The sequence below is a fragment of the Meles meles genome, chromosome 19 (genome assembly GCF_922984935.1).
Source record: "Meles meles chromosome 19, mMelMel3.1 paternal haplotype, whole genome shotgun sequence".
NCBI classification, from domain to species: Eukaryota; Metazoa; Chordata; class Mammalia; order Carnivora; family Mustelidae; genus Meles; species Meles meles.
This window is the reverse complement of record NC_060084.1, coordinates 12,753,042-12,775,438: the sequence shown is the minus strand read 5'-3', so window position 1 is coordinate 12,775,438 and position 22,397 is coordinate 12,753,042. Positions and strand designations below refer to the sequence as shown.

The 22,397-nt window shown below is 44.2% G+C and overlaps 1 protein-coding gene and 1 pseudogene across 5 annotated transcripts in view; both read right to left on the bottom strand.

Annotated features, from left to right (window-relative positions):
* The window catches only part of IL34 (interleukin 34), a 55,665-nt gene that overhangs the window by 11,376 nt on the left and 21,892 nt on the right, over positions 1-22,397 (bottom strand). Inside the window, exon 1 of one of the 5 annotated variants that reach the window (XM_045986995.1) lies at positions 21,226-21,244. The exons of 2 other annotated variants lie outside the window; for them this stretch is intronic. The gene's annotated coding sequence lies outside the window, so the exon portion shown is untranslated. Of the gene's footprint in view, positions 1-1,623; positions 1,800-19,772; positions 19,920-21,225; positions 21,245-22,397 lie in introns of those variants that run through there. 2 more of the 5 variants (XM_045986993.1, XM_045986991.1) reach the window with 2 other exon arrangements.
* Positions 1,624-2,954, bottom strand: LOC123930743 (annotated as a pseudogene).

Genomic DNA, 22,397 nt, shown 5'->3' with positions numbered 1-22,397 from the left:
TACTATTATTGCACATTCCCAAATCAAGAATTCCTGATATCATCTAATACAGAACCCATGTTCAATTTTCTCTGATTGTTTTACAAAATATCTGTCTCTTGGAGCACCTGGGTGGCTCAGTGGGTTAAGCCTCTGCCTTCGGCTCAGGCCATGATCTCAGGGTCTTGGGATTGAGCCCTGCATCGGGCTCCCTGCTCATTGGGGAGCCTGCTTCCCCCTCTCCCTCTGCCTGCCTCTCTGCTTACTTGTGATCTCTGTCTGTTAAATAAACAAATAAAATCTTTAAAAATAAAGAAATAAAATAAATAAATAAAAATAAAAATATGTCTCTTTTTTTTAAGTTGCTTTGAATTGAGAGTCTAACAAGGTCCATTGATTGATGTGTCTCTACATCTTTTTTCTTTTTTTTTTTTAAATATTAAGATATACTTTACAGGCCATAAAATTTGCCATTTCCAAGTGTATAATTCCATGGGATTCTTTTAGTAGATTCACAAGGTTGTACAACAATCACCCACAATCTACTTTCAGAACACTTTTTTAAGATTTTATTTATTTATTTGACAGAGATCACAAGTAGGCAGAGAGGCAGGCAGAGAGAGGGGAAGCAGGCTCCCCGCCGAGCAGAGAGCCCAATGCAGGGCTCGATCCCAGGACCCTGAGATCATGACCTGAGCTGAAAGCAGAGGCTTAACCCACTGAGCCACCAGGGGGCCCCTCAGAACATTTCATCACCCCCAAAATAAACTGTATTCATTTGCAGTCTCTGTTTATTTCTTCCCCCCATCCAGTCCCTGGCAAGCAACCTACAAATTTGCTTTCTGTCTCTATGGATTTGCTTCTTCTGGACGTTTCTTATCAATGGAGTCACACAGTGTGTGGTCCTTTAGGACTTGCTTCTTTCACTTAGTGTAATGTTTTCAGGGTTCATTCATCTTGTGCTGTGTGACAAACTCAACGTGTCCCCCTAAATTCCTAGGTTGTGGCCCTCACCCCCAGTGTGGTGGGAGATGGGACTTTGGGTAGGTAATTAGGGTTAGATGAGGCCACAAGGGGGGGGACCTCATAATGGGATTCGTGACTTTATAAGAAGAGCCACTAGACAGAGAGCTTCCTCGCTGGCTCTGCACGCCCCCTCCACCCCACCGAGGGAAAAGGTCATGTGAGCACACAACGAGGTGATCACCTGCAGCCCACGGGGAAAGTCCACACCAGAAACAAGCCATGCTGGTCCCCGAGCTCGGACCTCCAGCCTCCAGAACTGTGAGCGAGTGCACTTCTGTTCTTTAAGTACCCAATCCATGGCATTTTATTACTGCAGCCCAAACAGGCGAGGACATGGCATCTTTCAGTCTTCATTCTTTTTTTTCTAATTTTTAAGAAAATTTTTAAAGATTTCAATTTTAAGCAATCTCTATACCCAACATGGGTATAGAACTCACGACCCTGAGATCAAGAGTCACATGCTCCGCCAAATGAGCCACCCAGGTACCCCCGCCTTTTTTGGCTTTTAAAATAAAGTTAAACAGGAAAACAAAAATCCGCAAGCCGCTTCCCTGTCCATCCCCTTCCCCTCTCCCACGCCCGCACTTGGCGCCGGCCCCCTTTCCCTCACTCACTCACACAGACCCAGGCGATCCAACGGAAAACGCCACAGTGCTCCAAGTACACAGAGATGAGGAGAGAGCAGGTGAGCTGTGTCCACATTCCAGGTCACACTGGGCACATCCACACTCTCTGGGTTCTGGAAGGCTTCCTCTCATTACCCAAAGTGAAAAAGTAAGTTCCCAGGACCAGATGCTTGTCCTCCTCATCCGCGTCCAGTCCGGTGTCAAAGTGAGTCTACTTCCCGGGATGAGGGAGGAGAGCAAAAACTTTGCTGACTTCCTCGAACGTTCTCTCCTCCTCCTCCTCCACTTTAGCCCTGGCTCCCCCTGGGCCGTCTGGATGCTGCTTCAAGGCTCATTGCGGAGAAGTTTTCTTGATCTCGTCCTCAGAGCCGTTCACATCCACTCCCAGAACCTTGTAGAAGCTTTCCTTCAGCTCCGGCTGTGCAGTGGTTTAGGAGCTGTGCAGTTTCTTATGTTTTCTCCGTCTGATACGCTTTTCCGCAGTCCTGTCCTGCTTTTGAAATTGTTCTGTATCCATGGAACACTGAGCTTTTCCCAAGGAGGCTTTTAATTAAGTGGCCCCAAGCCTCGCTACATTTGTACAAACTTCCGTTGCACCATCCAGTCTCCTGAGCTTGGAATGATCTATACCCCAGTTACAGCAGGGTTCGGCATCTGTTTTTATATAGCTGGGGGTCTGTCCCTGGGGCTTCTCTATATAGCTCATAGGCCAGTTTGTCATTTCCTCCTTTAAATGCTTTATTCCCACCTTCTTTCTCTGCTTTAAGGGCTTTGGCATTTCTGCAAGCAAGGCGGGCACTTTTGTGGTCAGGAGTCACCCTGGAAGCCCGTATAAAAAACTGAACTACTTTCTCAATGCGGTCTTCCTAATAATGGCAGAGACCTCCTACACACAGAGCATAGCCCTTAGTGGAATGTCACCGGCCGCAGACTGTCCTTCTAGATAATGACCCAGCATGGCTAAATATTGTGCTTTGGTAATTTTGAAGCAACGGCAGATGGAGCAAACTCTAGGGCACCATCCATGCTGAAAACCACTTGCCAAAAATCCTGCTTCTCAGAATCTGTTTCTTCTTTTCTCATGCTCATATATATTATTGTGCCTGAACACTTTTGTGAGCCAGTTCTAGAGCTCTCTGGAAATGGTGACATGCCACCATGGCATTCCCTAGAGGTCGGGGGCATTGGCCTTCCCATAGACGTCCGCAGGCAAAACTATCATTCAACCTCACTGCTATGCGTCTCCAAAAGCTTCCTGGAACATTCTGAGCATCATCAAAATGACCACTCAGTTCTCACATAGCTAGCATTTTTAGGATGCATATCTAGGTCTTATTTATTTTTTTTTAAGATTTTATTTATTTATTTAACAGAGATCACAAGTAGGCAGAGAGAGAGGAAGGGAAGCAGGCTCCCTGCTAAGCAGAGAGCCTGATGTGGGGCTCGATCCCAGGACCCTGGGGTCATGACCTGAGCCGGAGGCAGAGGCTTGAACCCACTGAGCCACCCAGGCGCCCCCATATGTAGGTTTTAGTACAATAATTATAAGCTTCACTCTCATCTTTATTGGCATGGTTTGCATTTCCTTTTTTCCTTGGAAGACTTTGCTTCCCTCTTCACCGTGGAGCAGCTCCGGCTCTGTCACCGCCGTGACCACATGGTGCTGGAGGCAACCACCATCCTGCCCCGGAGACGACCACTCCACTCTTTTCTACTGTCGAATAATATTCCATTGTGTGGATACACCACATTTTCTCTAACCATTCATCAATTGATGGACATTTGGTTTGTTTTCACTGGGGGGCTATTATGAATTAATACCCAATGGAAAAAAGACAGTCTTTTCAAAAAATGGTGCTGGGAAAATTGGACAGCCACATGGAGAGAAAGGATACTGGACCATTCTCTTACACCACACACAAAGATAAACTCTCAATGGATGAAAGATCTCAGTGTGAGACAGGAATCCATCAAAATCCTAGAGGAGAACCTAGGCAATAACCTCTTCGACATTGGCCACAGCGACTTCTTTCAAAACATGTCTCCAAGGCGAACCATAAGAGACTATGGACTCTGAAAAACAACCTGAGGATTTTGAAGGGTCAGGGGTGGGAGGTTGGGGGAATAGGTGGTGGGTAATGGGGAGGGCACGTTTTGCATGGAGCACTGGGTGTTGTGCAAAAAGAATGAATACTGTTACGCTGAAAAAATAAATAAAATGGGGAAAAAAAAGAAATAAATTAAAAAAAAAAAAAAAACATGTCTCCAAAGGCGAGGGAAACAAAAGCAAAAGTGAACTATTGGGACTTCATCAAGATAAAAAGCTTCTGCACAGCAAAAGAAACAGGCAACAAAACAAGAAGGCAACCCCCGGAATGGGAGAAGATATTTGCAAATGACACCACAGATAAAGGGCTGGTATCCAAGATCTATAAAGAACTTCTCAAACTCAACACCCAAAAAACAAATAATCAAGTCAAAAAATGGCCAGGAGACATGCACAGACAATTCTCCAAAGAAGACATACCAACGACTAACAAGATACATGAAAAAATGTTCAATGTTATTAGCCATCAGGGAAATTCAAATCAAAACCACATTGATACACCACCTTACACCAGTGAGAATGGCCAAAGTTGACAAGGGAAGAAACAACAGATGTTGGAAAGGTTGTGGAGAAAGGGGAACCCTCTTACACTGTTGGTGGGGATGCAAGTTGGTACAGCCACTTTGGAAAACAATATGGAGTTTCCTCGAAAAGTTGAAAAGAGAGGTGCCCTACAACCCACCAATTGCACCACTGGGCATTTACCCCAAAGATACAAATGTAGTGATCCAAAGGGGCACCTGCACTCCAATGTTCATGGTAGCAACGTCCACAATAGCCCAACCATGGAAAGAGCCCAGATATCCATTGACAGATGAATGGATAAAGAACATGTGGTCTTACTCAGCCCATAAGAAAAAAAAAAAGAAATCTTGCCATTTGCAACAATATGGATGGAACTAGAGGGTATTATGCTAAGCAAAGTAAGTCAATCAGAGAAAGACAATTATCATATGATCTCACGGATAAGCAGAATTTAAGAAACCAACACAGAGGATCATAGGGGAAGAGAAGAAAAAAATGAAACAAGATGAAATGAGAGAGGGAGACAAATCATTAGACTCTTAACCTTAGGAAACAAACTGAGGGTTGCTGGAGGGGAGGGGGGTGGAGGGAAGGGGTGACTGGGACACGGGGAAGGATACGTGCTATGGTGAGCGCTGGGTATTGTGTAAAACTGATGAGTCACAGACCTGTACCCTTGAAACAAATAACACATTATATGTTCATAATAATTTTAAAAATTTTTTAAAGATAAGATTAAGTATTTTCTCCCATTTTGTAGGGTGTCTTTTCACTTTGTTGATAGTGTCCCAGGATACACAACAGTTTTTAAGTCTGGATAAAGTCCAATTTATCTTTTTTTTTTTCTTTTTGTTTTTGTTTGTGCTTTTGGTGTCCTATCTAAGAAACTGGGGCCTAATCCAAGATCACAATGATTTATAAGTATTTTAAGAGTTTTATAGCTTTAGCTTTTCTATTTAACTCTGTGATGCATTTTTGCATATGGTGTGAGGTAAGAGCCCAACTTCATTTTTGTGGGGCTATCCAACTGTCCTAGCACCATTTTTTGCAAAGACCATGTTCCCTCTATTGGATGGTACTGGGACCCTCACCAGAACTCAGCTGACCATAGAGGCATAGACAGATAGGGATTTACTTCTGGACTCTCAATCCTGTTCCACTGATCTGTATGTTTATGTCTATGCCAGTACCACACTATCTTAATTTTCCCTTTTTTGTTATTGTTGAAGAAACTGGGTCATTCTGGATTTGGTTGACTGCATCCTTGGAATGCCATTCAACATACTTATCGATGCATTTCTTAATAGATCAAAAACCTTCATTAAGTTTGGGTATAGTTTTCAGAGGAGGTACTGCCTTACAGCAGGAGGCACCAAATGTCTTCTCACCCTCCTTTAGTGAGCTAATGTCAAGTTCTTTCGCCATGATTCATCTATTATAAAGTTCTCCATCAGCCTTTCATTTTATCTTTCATCAAACACTGAGGATTCTAGCCCACATCCAGTATTCCATTAGTCGATCCAGGTGGTGAATTTGTTTCTATTTTTCCTTCTACATTTATTACTGTGATCCTCCTAGAATGGAGAACTTTCCCTCCTCCTCTGTTTTCTTACCGCAAAGTTTTTTCTGTATAGAAAAACCAGGGTAATAGTTTGATTCTTTCCCTTGGCTTATGTACCAGTTTTCAGAATGGGTTCTTCCCTAGAATCCTCCAAAGGTAACTAGTGATGACTCTTCGGTATCATTTTGAATTCATTAATCTTCTAACTTCTATACTTCAATCCATTAAAGTTGCTTTCAAGGCAGGTTGACTGAGGTAAAGTTGTATACACTGAAGTTCATCTTCTTTAAGTGTACAGTTTGATGAGTTTTAATAAACACACACAAACACGTTATTCTAAGATCTGGAACATTTCTATCACCCCCAAAACTTCTCCTGTATCCCTTTGTAGCCAATCCCTTTCCCCGCTCTATACCTCTGATGAACATTTACCTAATTGTTATTCCTGATAGGGTCCCCCCCCCAAAATATTATATAAACAGAATTATAAAGTATGTTGCCCTTTCTGTTGTGTCTTCTTTCACTTACCAAATGTGTTGGGGATACTCAACAGAGTGTATCAGTGGTCTGTTCCTTTTATACTGAGTAGCATTCCATTATATCACGATTTGTTGATCCATGTATCAGTTGACAAGCATTTGCATTGCTCCCAGGGTTTCCCAAGTATGAATAAAGCCACAGGCATTTGCATACAAATGGTCTTTCACTGGAAATATTTTATTTTTCTTGGGGAAATATCTAGGGGTGAGTCACTGGGCCATGTGATAGCTGGAGATGTAACAATAAGAAATTGCGAAGTTGTTTGTTATTCTTCTTGGTGCTCAAATTATTTCATCATGAGGACAGTGGGAGCTCCTTCCAGTAGGGTCCTGTCCTACTAACATGGCTCCGGTAGTCTTCAACAGCTTCCTTGCTTTCAAGCATGAATGGAGTTTCAAGGCTCATCTTGGACATTTTCTGCCTCGGATTAGAAATGAGCTACTTTTCCGCAGAGCTCTGTTTGTGGGGATACTCAGAAATCAGAGCCTGAGCTCTAGGGGTGCTTAATGGTTGTCAGTGTCCATAGCTCTTCAGGCGGACGGACCTTTTTTTTTTTTTTTTTTGAAAGAAAGACACAGCGAGCCCACATCCAAGTGGAGGGGAGGGGCAGAGGGAAAGAAAGAATCTTAAACAGGTTCCATGCTCAGCATGGAGCCCAGTGCGGGGCTTGATCTCACGACCCTGATCTCATGCCCTGAGCTGAAATCAGGAGTCAGACGCTTGCCCAACGGAGACACACAGGTGCCCCAGAAATTACTATTTTTAAGTAGAAAAATAATCTGTAGATAAATCATTAGAATTATAAGGTTTCTTTTAACTTCCTTGGATTATGTGCATCTCTCTGCCTTGTACTGAGAATGTTTTTTCTTATTGACACTTAAGATAATTATTTGTTTTCTCCTTCTGTCTGGACAGTAGTTTCAAAATGGTAACACTGATATCACTTAACAAGAGAAAAGTCCATGCAGTTTAAGATTTCTTCGTGGTTCTATGTTCAGTTATCTCCTCACTAGACATGTACAGTCCAAAAACCATACATTTCCATCTGCTTGTTATTTTTAGGGATTTTTAAAAATTTTAATTACATAAAACACCTAATTCCAAAGTAAAAACTAAAGAAAGTATGTTCAGAAAGTTCTAGCTTCCAGTCCCTATCTTTGGCCCCTATCATTTCCCTCTCCCTGAAGATAAACATTTCATATATTTTGATTTATCACTGAATTGTTTATATTTCAAGACAGAAGCAGGGGCACCTGGGTGGCTCATTTGGTTAGGCATCTGACTCTTGTTGCTATTTTTTTTTTTTAAGATTTTATTTATTTATATGGCAGACAGAGATCACAAGCAGGCAGAGAGGCAGGCAGAGAGAGAGGAGGAAGCAGGCTCCCCTCTGAGCAGAGAGCCAGATGCGGGGCTTGATCCCAGGGTCCTGGGATCGTGACCTGGGCTGAAGGCAGAGGCTTTAACCCACTGAGCCATCCAGGCGCCCCCAAGGCATCTGACTCTTGATTTCAGCTCAGGTGTTGATCTCAGCGTGCCAGGTTCTAGCCCCGGTCAGGCTCCAAACTCAGCCGGAGTTTGCTTGGGGGTCTCTCTCTCCCTCTCCCTTTGCCTCTCCCCACAATCATGCTCTAAAATAAATAAATAAAATCTTGTTTAAAAAGCATATTTTTCATAGCTTGTGTCTTTTTTCCTATAAAAGGTAGCGTATTATTTTTTAAAGCATATTGCTTTTTACTTTTTTAAAAGATTTGAGAGACAGCATGAGCTGGGGGAGGAGCAGAGGGAGAAGCAGACTCCCCACTGAGCAGGGAGCCCAATGTGGGGCTTAATCCCAGGACCCCCGAGATCATGACCTGAGCCAAAGGCAGACGCTTAACCGACTGAGCCATCCGGGCACCCTTAAAAACTTTTTATTTTAAAATAAAACACAGATGGGCCACCTGGCTGGCTCAGTCAGTAGAGCATAGGACTCCTGATCTCGGGGTTGCGAGTCTGAGCCCCATGTTGGATGTAGAGAATACTTAAAAATAATAATACAAAATAAAATATTTAAAATAGAACACAGGGATAACATCCAACAAATGTACTGTTTAATGAATTACCGTAAGACAATCATGCCTTGGAACTATCACCAAATCAAGAAATAGAAAAGTTGGCCAGGCACCCCAGAAGCCCCTCCATGAGACCTATCCCAGCCACAGCACCCCCGTAAGAGCAACCACCGTCCTAGGACAGCATTCACCGTGATGGTTTCTTTATGGCTTTACCCAGCACACTATCAACTGTGCCTCCCTCAACACTATAGCTTTCAAGCTTCATCTTTTTCTTAAATTTCATGTATCCTTTAAGTCTCTTTTCATCTACGGAATTTCCCTTCCATCCCATCCCTCCCTTACAATTCATCTGTGGATGAACCCAGGATATTTGCTCAGTAGAGTGCCTCTGGTCCAGACTTCATCGATGGCACATTCATGGTACAATTCAATATGTTCCTTTGTCCTCTGTTTCTGCACATTGGCAGCTGGATCAGACTCAAGCTCAAACCCTTTGTTACCAGTGTAAGTGCAACTGGGTTATTTCAACAGGAGGTACGTGACATCTGATAATTATTCTTTTCTGATGTTGACGGCCATTGATTCTTCATGCCTAGACCCGTTATTTCATTGACAGTTGCTAAGTGTGATATTCTCACTTACTTCGGTATCTGATCGAGGCTTTTCCCACAAGGCAAGCGGAGGCAGGAGCAGATCAGCAGTTTGGCCAAGATGCCTGATACAAATGAAATATTGTGCTTTCCTCCCACAGCTGACCTCTCTATGAAATCAGAAGGGCTCAGGGCCTGGGATCTGTTTTCGAGTGCCTGTTTCCCAGACTAGACTGGACGGGATCCAGATAGGCCCTGCCTTTACACTTGTCATCCAAAGTCACCTGGCAGGTTTTATCAAGTGAGCCCCACTCCTGGGCCCACAGACCAAATGCTTGCAGCAAGCAGGATGCTCCTGGCAGGTGCGGCATGTAATGATTAGGAGCAGCTGGGAGGCTTGGCACCCAGGCCAGATCCCTTGGGCACCTTCCAAGTTGGCGTATTGTCTTAAGTGAAACAGAACATGAACACCTGCCCAGTTCAACAGATGACAGAAGCGCTGAGACAGGAAGACATGGTCCTCAACTCTCCTTGGGGTCAGGTGCCTAGCCCAACACCCTTTGGGCTGTATTTACATATATTGAGACATATTTCTCTATAGTCACTCGCCTTTTTACTCATATTAACTTGTAAAGAAAACAGGATAACACTTTCGTTAAGAGAGAAACAGTTGTCACTTGCCAAAATGAAAAGGTCACATCAAGAAAAGCAAAAACAAATGTAATTAAATTCTAGTGAGAAAGCTTTGCCTGCTGAAGGCTCTGAGCTATAGATCTGCTCTCTTTTTTTTTTTTTTTTTTGGAAAAGGGAGACAAGCAAAGGTTAGAGAACTGTAAGGAACAAACTGTGGGTTGCTGGAAAGGAGGGGGTTGGGGGAGGGGGTAAGTGGGGGATGGTCATTAAGGAGGGCATGTGATGTAATGACCACTGGGTGTTCCATGCAACTGATGAATCATGAACTTCTACGCATGAAACTAATAATACACCATATGGTAACTAACTTGAATTTTTAAAAAATCATTAAAAAAATAAGAAAAGGAAATATTTTAGCACAGAAGGAGTCTTTTCCCCAGAGCCGTAGTTCTCAACCAGGAGCTGGATTCTGTCCCCCAGGTGACACTGGGCAATGTCGACAGATATTTTTGGTTGTCCCAACCGGGGCTGGGGGTGCTGCGGCAACGGTCTCGTGCAAGCAGGCCAGAGATGCTGTCCACACCCTCCAGTGCACAGGGCAGCCCCTCACAACAAAGAATTTTCTGGCCCCAAATGTCAATAGTGCTGAGGCTGGGAAACCCTTCCTAGATAAGTCAGGAGGGTTGAAAAAGAACAGCAAAGTTACTTCCTCCCTCTGGGACCCAATGCGATTTAACGAGGGAGCCAGGGACCTGTAACACCATCTAACGTGAACTAGGCTGCAACCCCTCACTTAGAGGAAGCTGGAGACGCAGGAAAGCAGGGGAAGCACCAGCCGCGGGTGCTAAAAGGAGGCTCTTAGCCGAAGGCTCACCGCGAAGGTGAGCTCGCAGCAGCAGTACTGGGCGCCATGCTCCTGCACTACGCATCCACTCCGTGTGGCTGCCATGCTGGGAACTAGTAACCGGTGATTCCTGTAAGAGGCTCACAGGGCGGTGGGGCAGGCAGGAGGGAAAGACACAGGTACAAAAGAACATCATGAAAATAATTTGTGCAGCCAAAGGGAAGATGAGGAACCACCCACCGGGGGACCCCAGGTCAGGGAGGCAGGAAAGGTTTCCGAAGGAAGAATTGATTCCAATTCTTAACCCTCACAAGCAGCTCCCTCTGGGTAGAAGCAGGGCTAATTCAAAGCAATTCAAAAACTAATTTTGAATTAATGAATTCAAAGCTAATTCAAAAGCAAGGCGTGCCTTCCAGGGGAGCGCAAGGACCCACACTTTTTTTTTTAATAGGGAACAGAATAGCTTTGGGATGTATAGGCTTTTTTTTTTTAAGATTTTATTTATTTATTTGACAGAGAGAGATCACAAGTAGGCAGAGAGGCAGGCCGGGGTGAGGGGGTGGGGGGGAAGCAGGCTCCCTGCTGAGCAGAGAGCCCAATGCGGGGCTCGATCCCAGGACCCTGAGATCATGACCTGAGCCGAAGGCAGAGGCTTAAACCACTGAGCCACCCAGGCACCCCGGATCCACACATTTTTAAGACAAATTTGTAGTATGGATCAAGATCCATAAATGTGCTCTCCAATAATTTTTTTTAAGATTTTATTTATTTATTTGACAGAGAGCTTTACCCCACACCGTGCATAAAAAGAACCTGAAATGGACCATGGGCTTAATAGTAAGACCTAACACTATAAAAATTCTAAGCAAAAACCCAGGAGAAAATCTTTGTGGCTTTGAGGTGGTCAGAATGTTCTTTAATATGAAACCAGAAGCAGAAACCATGAAAAAGAATGGTGGTGAGGAAGGATCAACAGGACCCAGTTGGAATTATGTTATCAGAGCGTTCATTTCTGTGGCTATTTATAGCAGGTGATGTGGTTCTCCTATTAAAATAAACGTGGCTAGGTCTTTCAAACGTGAATGACTCTAAGGAAAAAAACGTGCAGGGAAGATACAGACTATGAGGCTAGAAACGGAGTTCAAACCCTGGCTCCACCTTGCAGTAGGAGAGGTGAGGATTCGCTTCCTGCCTCAGGCTCCTCATCTGTAAAATGGGCTTGATATGAACTTCCAGCATCAGTGGGTTACATGAGGATTTACCAAGTTTCTATATATGGAAAACTCAGAACACGAGCTGGTGTAGCGTTCCAAGGACTCAGTATTTTTCATTGTTATCATTCACTATTATAAATAGCAGTAGAAATGAGTTTTGGAAAACGTATGCCTCCTCATTTATTTTTGAATGATTTCCTTTATTGCTGTTGCCTTTGCATCCTCAATAGAGATCTGTGAGGAAAAGACTTACTTGATTGTGAAAGAAGAAAGAAGCCCAGTGTGGAAGTAGTCACATGGGACCCCTGTACACTCTAAACAGCCCGGACGTTGAGAAAGCCGCTGCTGTCCCCTTCCAGGACCCTGACCTCTGACCCCCAACCATTAACCTCCAACCTCTGACCTCTGGCAAGCAAGGAGACTCAAGAGTAGAAGAACAGAGTGTGGAGGCTCCACACTAGTGCTATTCTTGGAAGACAGGGATAGTGAACAAAGGGATCCCAGCAGACCTTAGGGCCTGAAAACATCTTTGGAGCAATAGCATAAAAAAGAAAACAAACCAGGGGCACCTGGGTGGTTCAGTGGGTTAAGCCTCTCCCTCCGGCTCAGGTCATGATTCCAGGACCCTGGGATCCAGCCCCGCATCAGGCTCTCTGCTCAGCAGGGAGCCTGCTTCCTCCTCTCTCTCTCTCTCTGACTGTCTCTCTGCCTACCTGTGATCTCTCTCTGTCAAATAAATAAATAAAATCTTTAAAAAAAAAAAAAAGTAAAAGAAAATAAAAGAAAAAGAAAACAAACCAAAGCAAAAAGCGGTGAGGTGGGAGTCGGTAGCCGGAGGGTCTTCAGCCTGGCAGCACCGTGGAGGGACACCTCCGCAGAGGGCTACCCTCTCTGGGTGTCAAAGGAAACAACCAGCACCAAGGAAGCAGCAGACACAGAGCAGCGGAACTCTCCCATGTCACCCTTGGAAGCGTCCGCCAGTACAATCACTGTGAAGACTGGCAATTCTAATGAAGTTAAACATACACCTGCCCCATGGTGTAGCAATTCCATTCCTCATACTCAACCTGGAGAAATCAAAGCCCGTGTCCACCAGAAAATGAACGAGAAAATGCGTTGCCACTACATCCCATTTTGAATCATCCAGGGCTCCAAAAGCTGAAAACCATCCGAAAGTCCATCCATGCAAGAATGGATGCAAAAACTGTGATCTGATCACACAACGCAACACCACGCAGCAAGAAAAAGGAAAAACCTACTGCTCCGTGCAAAAACACGGCCAAATCTTAAAAACACTGTGAGCCAAGAAGGCCAAACGCCAAAAAGCGCAGGCTACAGAATTCCATTTACAGGTGAATGCAAGGATAGGCCAGAAAATTGGTCAACGGTGATAGAAATCCGAACGCGGGTGGTGTGGGGTGGCTGGCGGTGGTAGGAATTCCCGGGAAAGGGGCATGATGGTGACGCTCCAGCTCCTGACTGGGGTGGTGGTCGTCTGGGAAGACACAATGGTCAAAAAGCATCCATGTTGAATAGCGTCCCCTGCAAAATTCACTGTCCACCTGGAAACTCAGAACACGACCTTACTTGGAAATAGGTCCAAGGAACTGTGCAGATGTAATAAGTTAGAGTAAGGTCGCACGAGACTGGGGTCGATCTTAATCCAACGACTCATGTTCTCTTTTTTTTTTTTTTTTCTTTTAGATTTTATTTATTTATTTGACAGAGAGAGAGGTCACAAGTAGGCAGAGAGGCAAGCAGAGAGAGTGAGAGGGAAGCAGGCTCCCTGCCGAGCAGAGAGCCCGATACGGGACTCGATCCCAGGACCCTGAGATCATGACCTGAGCCGAAGGCAGTGGCCCAAACCACTGAGCCACCCAGGCGCCCCGACTCATGTTCTTTTAAGAAGAGTGGCAGAGTACCACGTGGGGATGAAGACAGAGATGGAAACGGCGCGTCCACAAGCCAAGGAACGCCAGGAACTGCAAGCAACCCCCGGAAGCCAAGAGGAGGCTGTGGGAGATCCTCTCGGGGGACTTCGAAGAGATCGGGGCCCTGCTGACACCTGGATTTTGGATTTCTAGTCTCCAGACCTGTGAGGGAACACCCTTCTGTTCCTTTAACCCCCAGGTTTGTGGTACTTTGCTTGTAACCCTGAGAAACTAATACACCACCAAACTAATACACCACCTACATATAAGGCCTGTGCATTTTAAGTAAATTATACTCCAATTTAAAACATTTTAGGGGCGCCTGGGTGGATCAGTAGGTTAAGCGTCTGCCTCCGGCTCAGGTCATGATCCCAGGGTCCTGGGATCCAGCCCCGATTCCGGCTCCTGGCTCAGCAGGGAGCCTGCTTCTCCCTCTCCCTCTGCCTCTCCCATTGCTCGTGCTCACTCTCTCTCAGTCTCAAATGAATAAATAAAATCTTTAAAAAAATGAAAAATAAAACATTTTCAGTAGTTCGTTGGAAACAGCAAGCTAGTGCTGCCGGCTCCCCACACTCGAAGGAGAGCCAGCCCAGTGACGTTCGCCGGGAGAACCCAGACACTGTCCAGCTGGACCCCTCTCCCTTTACACTCATCCACCATTCGAAGCTGTCCCCTCTGTCCACAGCAAAAATGTCCCCTACACCCGCTCAAAAACTGATACCACAGGTGTGTATGGGCAGCAGTATCCAAAACAGTCACCTTGCAGCCGCCACGTTCAAAAGCCAACCAGCCCACTCTCGAGGGAGCTCTAAGCCTTGGAATTAAAGAATACAGAAAAACCTGGTCAAAGGCCAAGAGCGTTGGGCCCCCTCCTTTTCCTTAGCTCACAAATATATTATCTGAAATGTCGACCTTAAGGAATCTTTCATTCCCCTGCCTTCTGCAGCCCAGACACTGACAAAAGATTTTCCTTCCTTCATAGTTTGCTTGATCTTAGAAGCCTTGAGAACTTGCTGACCTTGAGAACTTGCTGATCACTTGTCTAAGCGCACCCTGCAGATATCAGCCGGAGGGCTGAGGTCAGCGAAGGTCAGGAAGGTCACTGAATGCAGGGACCACGTGGTCCCATCCCCACTGGATTCTTTAATCCCCACTCACGCTCCCTAACATTTATTGCAAGGAGTTCGCCATATACTAAACTTACTGACTCCTCAGAACGAGGCTAGACAGGGGAACTGTTCTCATCCTCTCTTTGCAGTAAGGAAACCGAGGACCAGAGGTGCAAAGTAACTTGTCTGAGATCACACAAGTAGTAAACCCAAGAGCAAGGACTTAACCCCAGACAAACTGGCCGAGCAGTTACTGTCTTAATCACTGGGCGGCACTGCCAAGTGGATGCCTCTTCTACGGACTGGGCACGGCATCCCTCCAGTGACCAAGAACCCAGAGGTTTTTCTTTGTTACAGACCCAGACTCTTAACTTTTTCCCTCTTCCTGAGAAAAGTTAGGACAGTGAGTCCCAAGTTTATAATATCCCAGTGGCTCTAAAAGTCTTTTGCAACGTCCTCTCAAGTATTAGGTAAACGAAACTGAGTCTAATAAAAATTGTTTAGCTACATTTGGCGGGGGGGGGTTGACATGCTTTGTTTTGAAATTAATCAAAACAATAATGGAACTAAACTGAAAAAGACTAAGATCAGAATCATGCAGTTTTCCATAAATTGATGGAAAACCCCAGTTTCTTTTCTTTTTTGAAATAAGCTCTATGCCCAGTGTGGGGCTTGAACTCATGGCCGCCACATCAAGAGCTGCCTGCTTTACCAGCTGGGCCAGCCAGGTGTCCCAACCCTGGTTTCTATTGCCAGGAAAGAGTCTCAAGCTGGAATGCCGGGAAGAGAAACAAACTAATGGTTCCTTACTTCAGAAAGGGCCACTTCAGCCCACATGCACTGACTCTAATATTTATAGACCCTCTCCAGCGGCGTTCACGGTGCCAACTGGCTCTGTCAACAAAGCTTCCCCAGCAGGGCGGCACCGCATAGTAAAAGACCACAGGGAATTTATTTAAAGAAGGCAAGGACAGTTCAATATTAGGAAACTTCTGAATACAACATAATAATAGATCCTAGGAGATCCATAAATGTAATAAACATCTGACAAAATTCAACACCATTTTCTGGTAAAAAAAAAAAATCCTCATTAAAGTAGGATGTGAAGGATAATTTCTTAACATGATAAAACATATAAAACTTGGATAAAAGCCAGCATTTTGATTGACTGGAAGACCCTAGAAGCATTCCCACTAAAGTCAAGGCACATGTACAGGTACCAACTAATTGTTATACAGAAGGTATTAGTCAATGCAATTAAATAACCACAAGAAATTAGAGATGTAAGAATTGGATAGGAAGTAAAATCATTTCCACTTATATATAGTATGCATTCCATCCAAGAGAACCGAGAAACTACTACAAACAATAGACAGAAAAGGCTCCACAAAAAAAGATAAATGTCTAGGAATAAACTTACCAAAAAGTATGCAAGCATTTTACTAAAAAACTATGAACAATACTGAAGGACACAGAAAAAAGATTTTTATGGAAAGACATACCATGTTCTTGGATAGAAAGATTCGACATCATGTTACATATGTCCATTCTATGAAGTTAATGTGCAGATTTAAAGCAACCTCAATACATTCCACCAAAGAGGATATTTAAATAGCCAACACCTATATTTTTAAAGGTGCTCAAACTCATTGATAATTAGAGAAGTGAAAAGTAAAACCAAAATTAATTACCACAACACACATCAGAATGAATCAAACTTAAAAGACCAACAAAACCAGGCTTTACAAGCATGTAGAAAAACTGGAATCCTCAGACACCACTGGAAGGGGGGTAAATTGTTACACATCTATTTGAAAGACAGTCTGGCAGTATTTTCTGAAGTGGAATATATGCATATCCCATGGCCCAGACATTCCTCTTATAAGTAAATATCCAACAGAAATATGTATATATAGACACCAAAAACTGTTCATAGCAGCCTTATTCATGACAGCCAAAAGCTGGGAACAGGGGCAGTTGGGTGGTTCAGCTGGTTAAGTGGCTGACTCTCAGTTTTGGCTCAGGGCATGATCTCAGGGTCCTGGGATGGAGCCCGGCATTGGGCTCTGTGCTCTGTGCTCAACACGGAGTCTGCCTGAGCTTCTCTCTCTCCCTCTGCGCTTACCCCCACTCACACACATGCATGATCTCTCTCTCTCAAATAGATAAATAAATAAATAAATAAATAAATAAATAAACAAACAAACCTGGAAACAATTTAAATGTCCATCAACTAGAGAACAGATAATTCTCACAGAATTATATACAAATATTAGAAAATATAAAATATTACAATATATGCTATAATTATAATTCTATAATTATAATATAATATAAATATTATAATATATTATAATAAAATATCATAAAATATAAAATATGATAATGTTGAGCAAAGAAGCCATCTACAAAAGAGTACCTATACACAAGGTTTTGGGTTTTTTTTTTTTAAGCAACACAACCAATCTATTACGAAATAAAAGAAGATGATGATTACCTTTCAGAAGAGACTGGCATCTAGGGGGGCTTCTGCACACTGCTTATGCTCTAGTCCAGATCTGGGGAACAGTTTACTGTGTGTTTGCTTTGTGAGAACCCATTATGTTGTATACTTATAATTCATTCACTTTTTTGTATGTGCGTTATACTTCAGTTTTTACTAAAGCAATTCCAATAAAAACACCAACATGCGTGTATAATTAGATATAAGATTTTAAACTTCAAATAGAAAAGTTAATATGCAAAAATAGCCCAAAAGAGAGCTAAGAGTAAGTGGAGCAGCCCTTCCATATACTAAAATATATGTTTAAATATTATAAACCTTAGCAAGCATAACCGTGGGAACATGAATGCACATGAATTAAGAGAAACCAATGGAAAAGACTAGCAAATTCTGGAAGAGACTCACATACCACAAGGAAAGAGCTAATGAAAAAGTAGCTTCTCATTTTACCAGGGAGAAGATAGGCAGTGGGGCGGGGGGTGACTTGGATTTATACTTCACACCATGCATCAGGATAAATTCCAAATGGATCAATATCTGAATGTCGTAAGTCAACATTCAGAAACATAAAAAAACTGATAAATTCGACTGCATAAAGTTAAAAAATGCATGCATACAAAACAAATAAACCATCCACAAGATAAAAGAAAGGCTAAAACTGGACACGACTTGTAGCAAAGCAAAAGGCTAATCTCCCTAATAGATAATCACCTAGAAATGAAGAAGGAAGAGGCAACGATCCAATTTTAAAAATAAGTGAAGACGGAACAAAGGAAAAAAGAGAAAGAAAGCCGACTCTTAACTATAGAGAACTGGTGGGTACCAGAGGGGAGATGGGGGGGGATGGAGGGAACAGGTGAAGGGGATTAGCACTGAGTAATGTACAGAACTGCTGAATCACATTATTGTACACCTGAGACTAAAATAACACTGCATGGTAACTGTATTGGAATTAAATTTTTTAAAAACAAATGAAAAATACTTTCATTATTGTAATCATTTCACAGTATGTGTAAGTCAAACTGCTATGCTATATGCCTTAAATTTATACAATGATGTATGTCGACTGCTCAATAAAACAAAAAATAGTTTAATTTTAAACCCCAAAAAAGAAAAGATTATGAGTAAGTCAGCTATAGAAAAAGAAATTAAAATGGTCCTTAGACGTATCATGAGTTTAAAACTTCTCTTAACAGGTGCCTGGGTGGCTCAGTCGGTTGAGCCTCTGACTCCAGCTCAGGTCATGACCTCAGGGTCCTGGGACTGAGACCCGAGTCAGGCTCTACACTCAGCAGGGAGTCTGCTTCTCTCTGCCCCGATCCCCTCCTCATTCCTTCTCTCTCAAATTAATAAATAAATACAATCTTTAAAAAATCTTTTCATAACAAATTTAAATTAAGACTCTGTTGAGTCATTTTCTCACCTATCAGATTGGTAAAAATCCAGTGATGTAACAATTTCTTGCGTTGGCAAAGATGTGGGAAAACAGTAACTTCTCATCCGAAGCTCGTGGAGGCCTATTAGTAAGCAGATACCTAGAATCCCGTTTCTGGGAGTCTATCCCGCATATATAATAGGCACCTGCAAAGTACCCCACGCACGAGCAGTGTCTTTGACAGCAGACACCATACAACCCGAGAGTTCACCGCACCACAGAACAGCATGACACATTCCACGAAACAAGCAAGGCACAGAAGTGTGTATTCGATCTTGTGAACTGTGCTCGGCAGAGGGGGCAATGCATTTTGTTTATTTTATACACACACACACACACACACACACACGTATATGTGTATGTAGGTTTCTAAATGCAAACAAGCACATACAAGTTTATATATATATAAATATACTGTATATATAAAAATATATATACTTGTATTTGCATGAAAAATCTCTGTATTAGAATAATTCACACTGAAGTATGAATGACTGGCAGCTCAGAACTTCCCAGAAATAGCGTATCCTTTAAAGAAGATGCCTGTTAATAAACAAATAAATACATCTGTAATTTGATGGATTTTTTTTGTCAGGGTGATAAAGGGAATTGGAAAGATGCTCATCCACCAAGTCTGGAGATTTGGGGAGTCAGGAGGGCAACCATGTACCAGAAGATTCCTTAGTTTCCCCAAGGATCAGCCTTAATTAGATTAGACCCAATAAACTCAAAACTCAAAAAGTTGCCTGGGTGAGGAGGGTACTGGGTGGTTATAGAACAGGTTATGGGGACTGGGTGGTTATGGAAAAGAAAAACTTTCACTACAATCCTTTTTAACAAGATGTTTAAACTGTAGGAATGTATTATCTAATCAGAACAGTGAATGGTACAAGAGAAGAGGGTCTTGATCAGGAACCCCCCCAAGACCCACCCCAGCACCTGTCCCAAGAGCCTCTGTCATTTACAATCAGGTAATGTTAAATATTTACGAGGAGTTTTATCACCCTGTAAGAGCTGGCAGACTTTACCAGAAACATAAATATTGCAAAACACAATGTGATAGGAAGATTGTGAGCAACTCGTTTCACCTACCTTAAACTTTAAGTTGCCTCTTTAAGACAGCAAAGAAGGCAAAAACACCACAAAATCGCTGTGAAGTGCTGGCAGGTGAGCCTTTCCGGAAAGCAGCTCCAACAAGCTCTGCACACCACAGCCAAGCCTCAGCCCTTCTCAAAGGTCAATGTGCTTCAGACGCACCGGGAGGCGCCGTGAAAACACAGGCTCCCTGTCCCCACCCTCAGAGACGAGACTCATTAGGTCTGGGGCCCACGGACTTGTATGTCTAATGAGCCTCTACTCCAGGGTGATCGTTTAAGGGCACATTTGAGTCATCTGGTCCACAGCAAGGCACCACAACCTGGAATGTGTGAATAAATCACGGGGGAAGCTTATTAAAATACAGATTTGGATTCAGAGAGGTCTGGAGCCGGGCCTGCAACTCTGCATTTCTAAACAAGCTCCCAGGTGTTGCAGGGGGGATACTGGTCTGCAGACCGCACAGAGTACCGAGGTTCCTGAAAGAGCCAACTCCATTCATTTTACAGAGAGAAAACTGTGCTTGGGACAAGGTAAAGAATTTACCCCAGGTTCCCTGGACAGACAGAGCAGAGACCAGCTGAGGCCCAGCCCACGATGGCCAACACTGCTCAGGGGTGCCTCCCTGAGCCATCCCCAGACCTACCCCACAAAGCAGCATGAACCAACAGTGATGCCTCTAGAAGACAGCGTAGAATTTTTTTTTTTTTAAGATTTTATTTATTTGACAGGCAGAGATCCCAAGTAGGCAGAGAAGCAGGCAGAGAGAGGAGGAAGCAGGCTCCCTGCTGAGCAGAGAGCCGGATGCGGGGCTCGATCCCAGGACCCTGGGATCAAGACCTGAGCCGAAGGCAGAGGCTTTAACCCACTGAGCCACCCATGTGCCCCAAGAAAGAAAGAAATCTTCAAACAAAATTATTAAAGCATAGAAAGTCCTCCACTGGGGCGCCTGGGTGGCTCAGCCGGTTAAAGCCTCTGCCTTCAGCTCAGGTCACGATCCCAGGGTCCCGGGATCAAGCCCCGCAAGGGGCTCTCTGCTCAGCAGCGAGCCTGGTTCCCCCTCTCTCTCTGCCTGGCTCTCTGCCTACCTGTAATCTCTGTCAAATAAAAAAATAAAATCTTTAAAAAGAAAAAAGAAAGTCCTCTACTCTTCTGAGAAATAAGCCACATACCAGAGAGCTTGTTTAGCCCCAATCACCAGTCTGTTCTTTTTTTAAACGCACTTCTGGCAAAATTTCTTCAGCTTTAGCACCTTCCCCTCCCGTGACTCACACCTCTGTCAGGCCCTGCTGTGGGAACCCTGGGGAGACACTCAGCACTTCTCAACATGACTGGTCTGATTCTGGGGGAGGCAGGGGGCAGATCCCTGCAAAAGCTGAGGAATCTATATATGGCTCCCGAATGACCTCAAAACCTGTAGACTTGTGCTGTTTGCCTTTTGCCAACTCACTTCAACATCCTGAAGAAAAGTCCATCACATTACAGATTTACTGGGACTAACAAGCATCTTCTTTTCAGGACCACAGTCTCTGAGCTGCCCGTCTCTCTCGCTTCGCAGGCAATTATGCTGAAACCGAGGGAAACCGGTAGAATTCAGGACACAAACGCCTGGGACTATTGGAGGCAGAGGGAGCCTTCCCTGAGGTGGAGCTTGATCCGGGAGCCCAGCTGCTGCTTGGCCTCTGCTCCACCAGCACCAGTAAGCCCCACCCCACCCCACCCCAGTGCCTCGGAGCTCTGAATGGTTTGTGGGAGGGCTCTGCTGCCAACTGGCTGTGTGGCTGAGTAAATCACAGTTTGAGACACTTTCAGAGCTGCAAGGAACGGGTCCCCTGGTCCTCTGATCCCAGAACCCCAATTTCTAAACCAAAAAAATGCATGGCCCCTAATGGCCTGCCTGGGGTTGGCTTCCCCAGAAGCAGAGCCTGTGACAGGGGTTCAATGTCACATGAGGTGCTGAGGGCGTGCTGTCGGGACAAGCCTGAGAGATAATGGGAGCAGGATAGGGAAGGGCCGTTCTGGTAGGCTCGGAAGCATTTTTATTTATTATTTATTTATTTAAATAGGGGTGTTTTTTTTTGTTGTTTTTTAAAGATTTTTCATTTATTTATTTGACAGACAGAGATCACAAGTAGGCAGAAAGGCAGGCAGTGGGGTGGGGAAGCAGGCTCCCTGCTGAGCACGGAGCCCAATGCAGGGCTCTATCCCAGGACCCTGAGATCATGACCTGAGCCGAGGGCAGAGGCTTTAACCCACTGAGCCACCCAAGAGCCCCTCTGAAGCATTTTTAAATGACACTGCAGAGTCCTCCCAACTGAGGCAAGGAGGCTGGGCCCTGACTCAGTCAGGGGTTCCCCTGGGTGGGGAGAGGTATAAACTCCCAAGTATCTCTGGCAAGGTGGCTTGGAGGAGGACATCGGTCTGCCGTCGTCCCAGCCCTTCCCACCCCACGGCTGCTGGAAATGCATGCAACAGTGGGTGAAGGGGATCTGGTGGACCGTCTGAGAGCGCCTCGGATGTGTGTCTGAACAAGAGGCCCCAAAAATCACAAAAGAGAGAAGGTAAGAGAACACAAGCTCCCCACCCCCCCTTCCAAAAGAATGTTGGAATCTGCACCTAGAA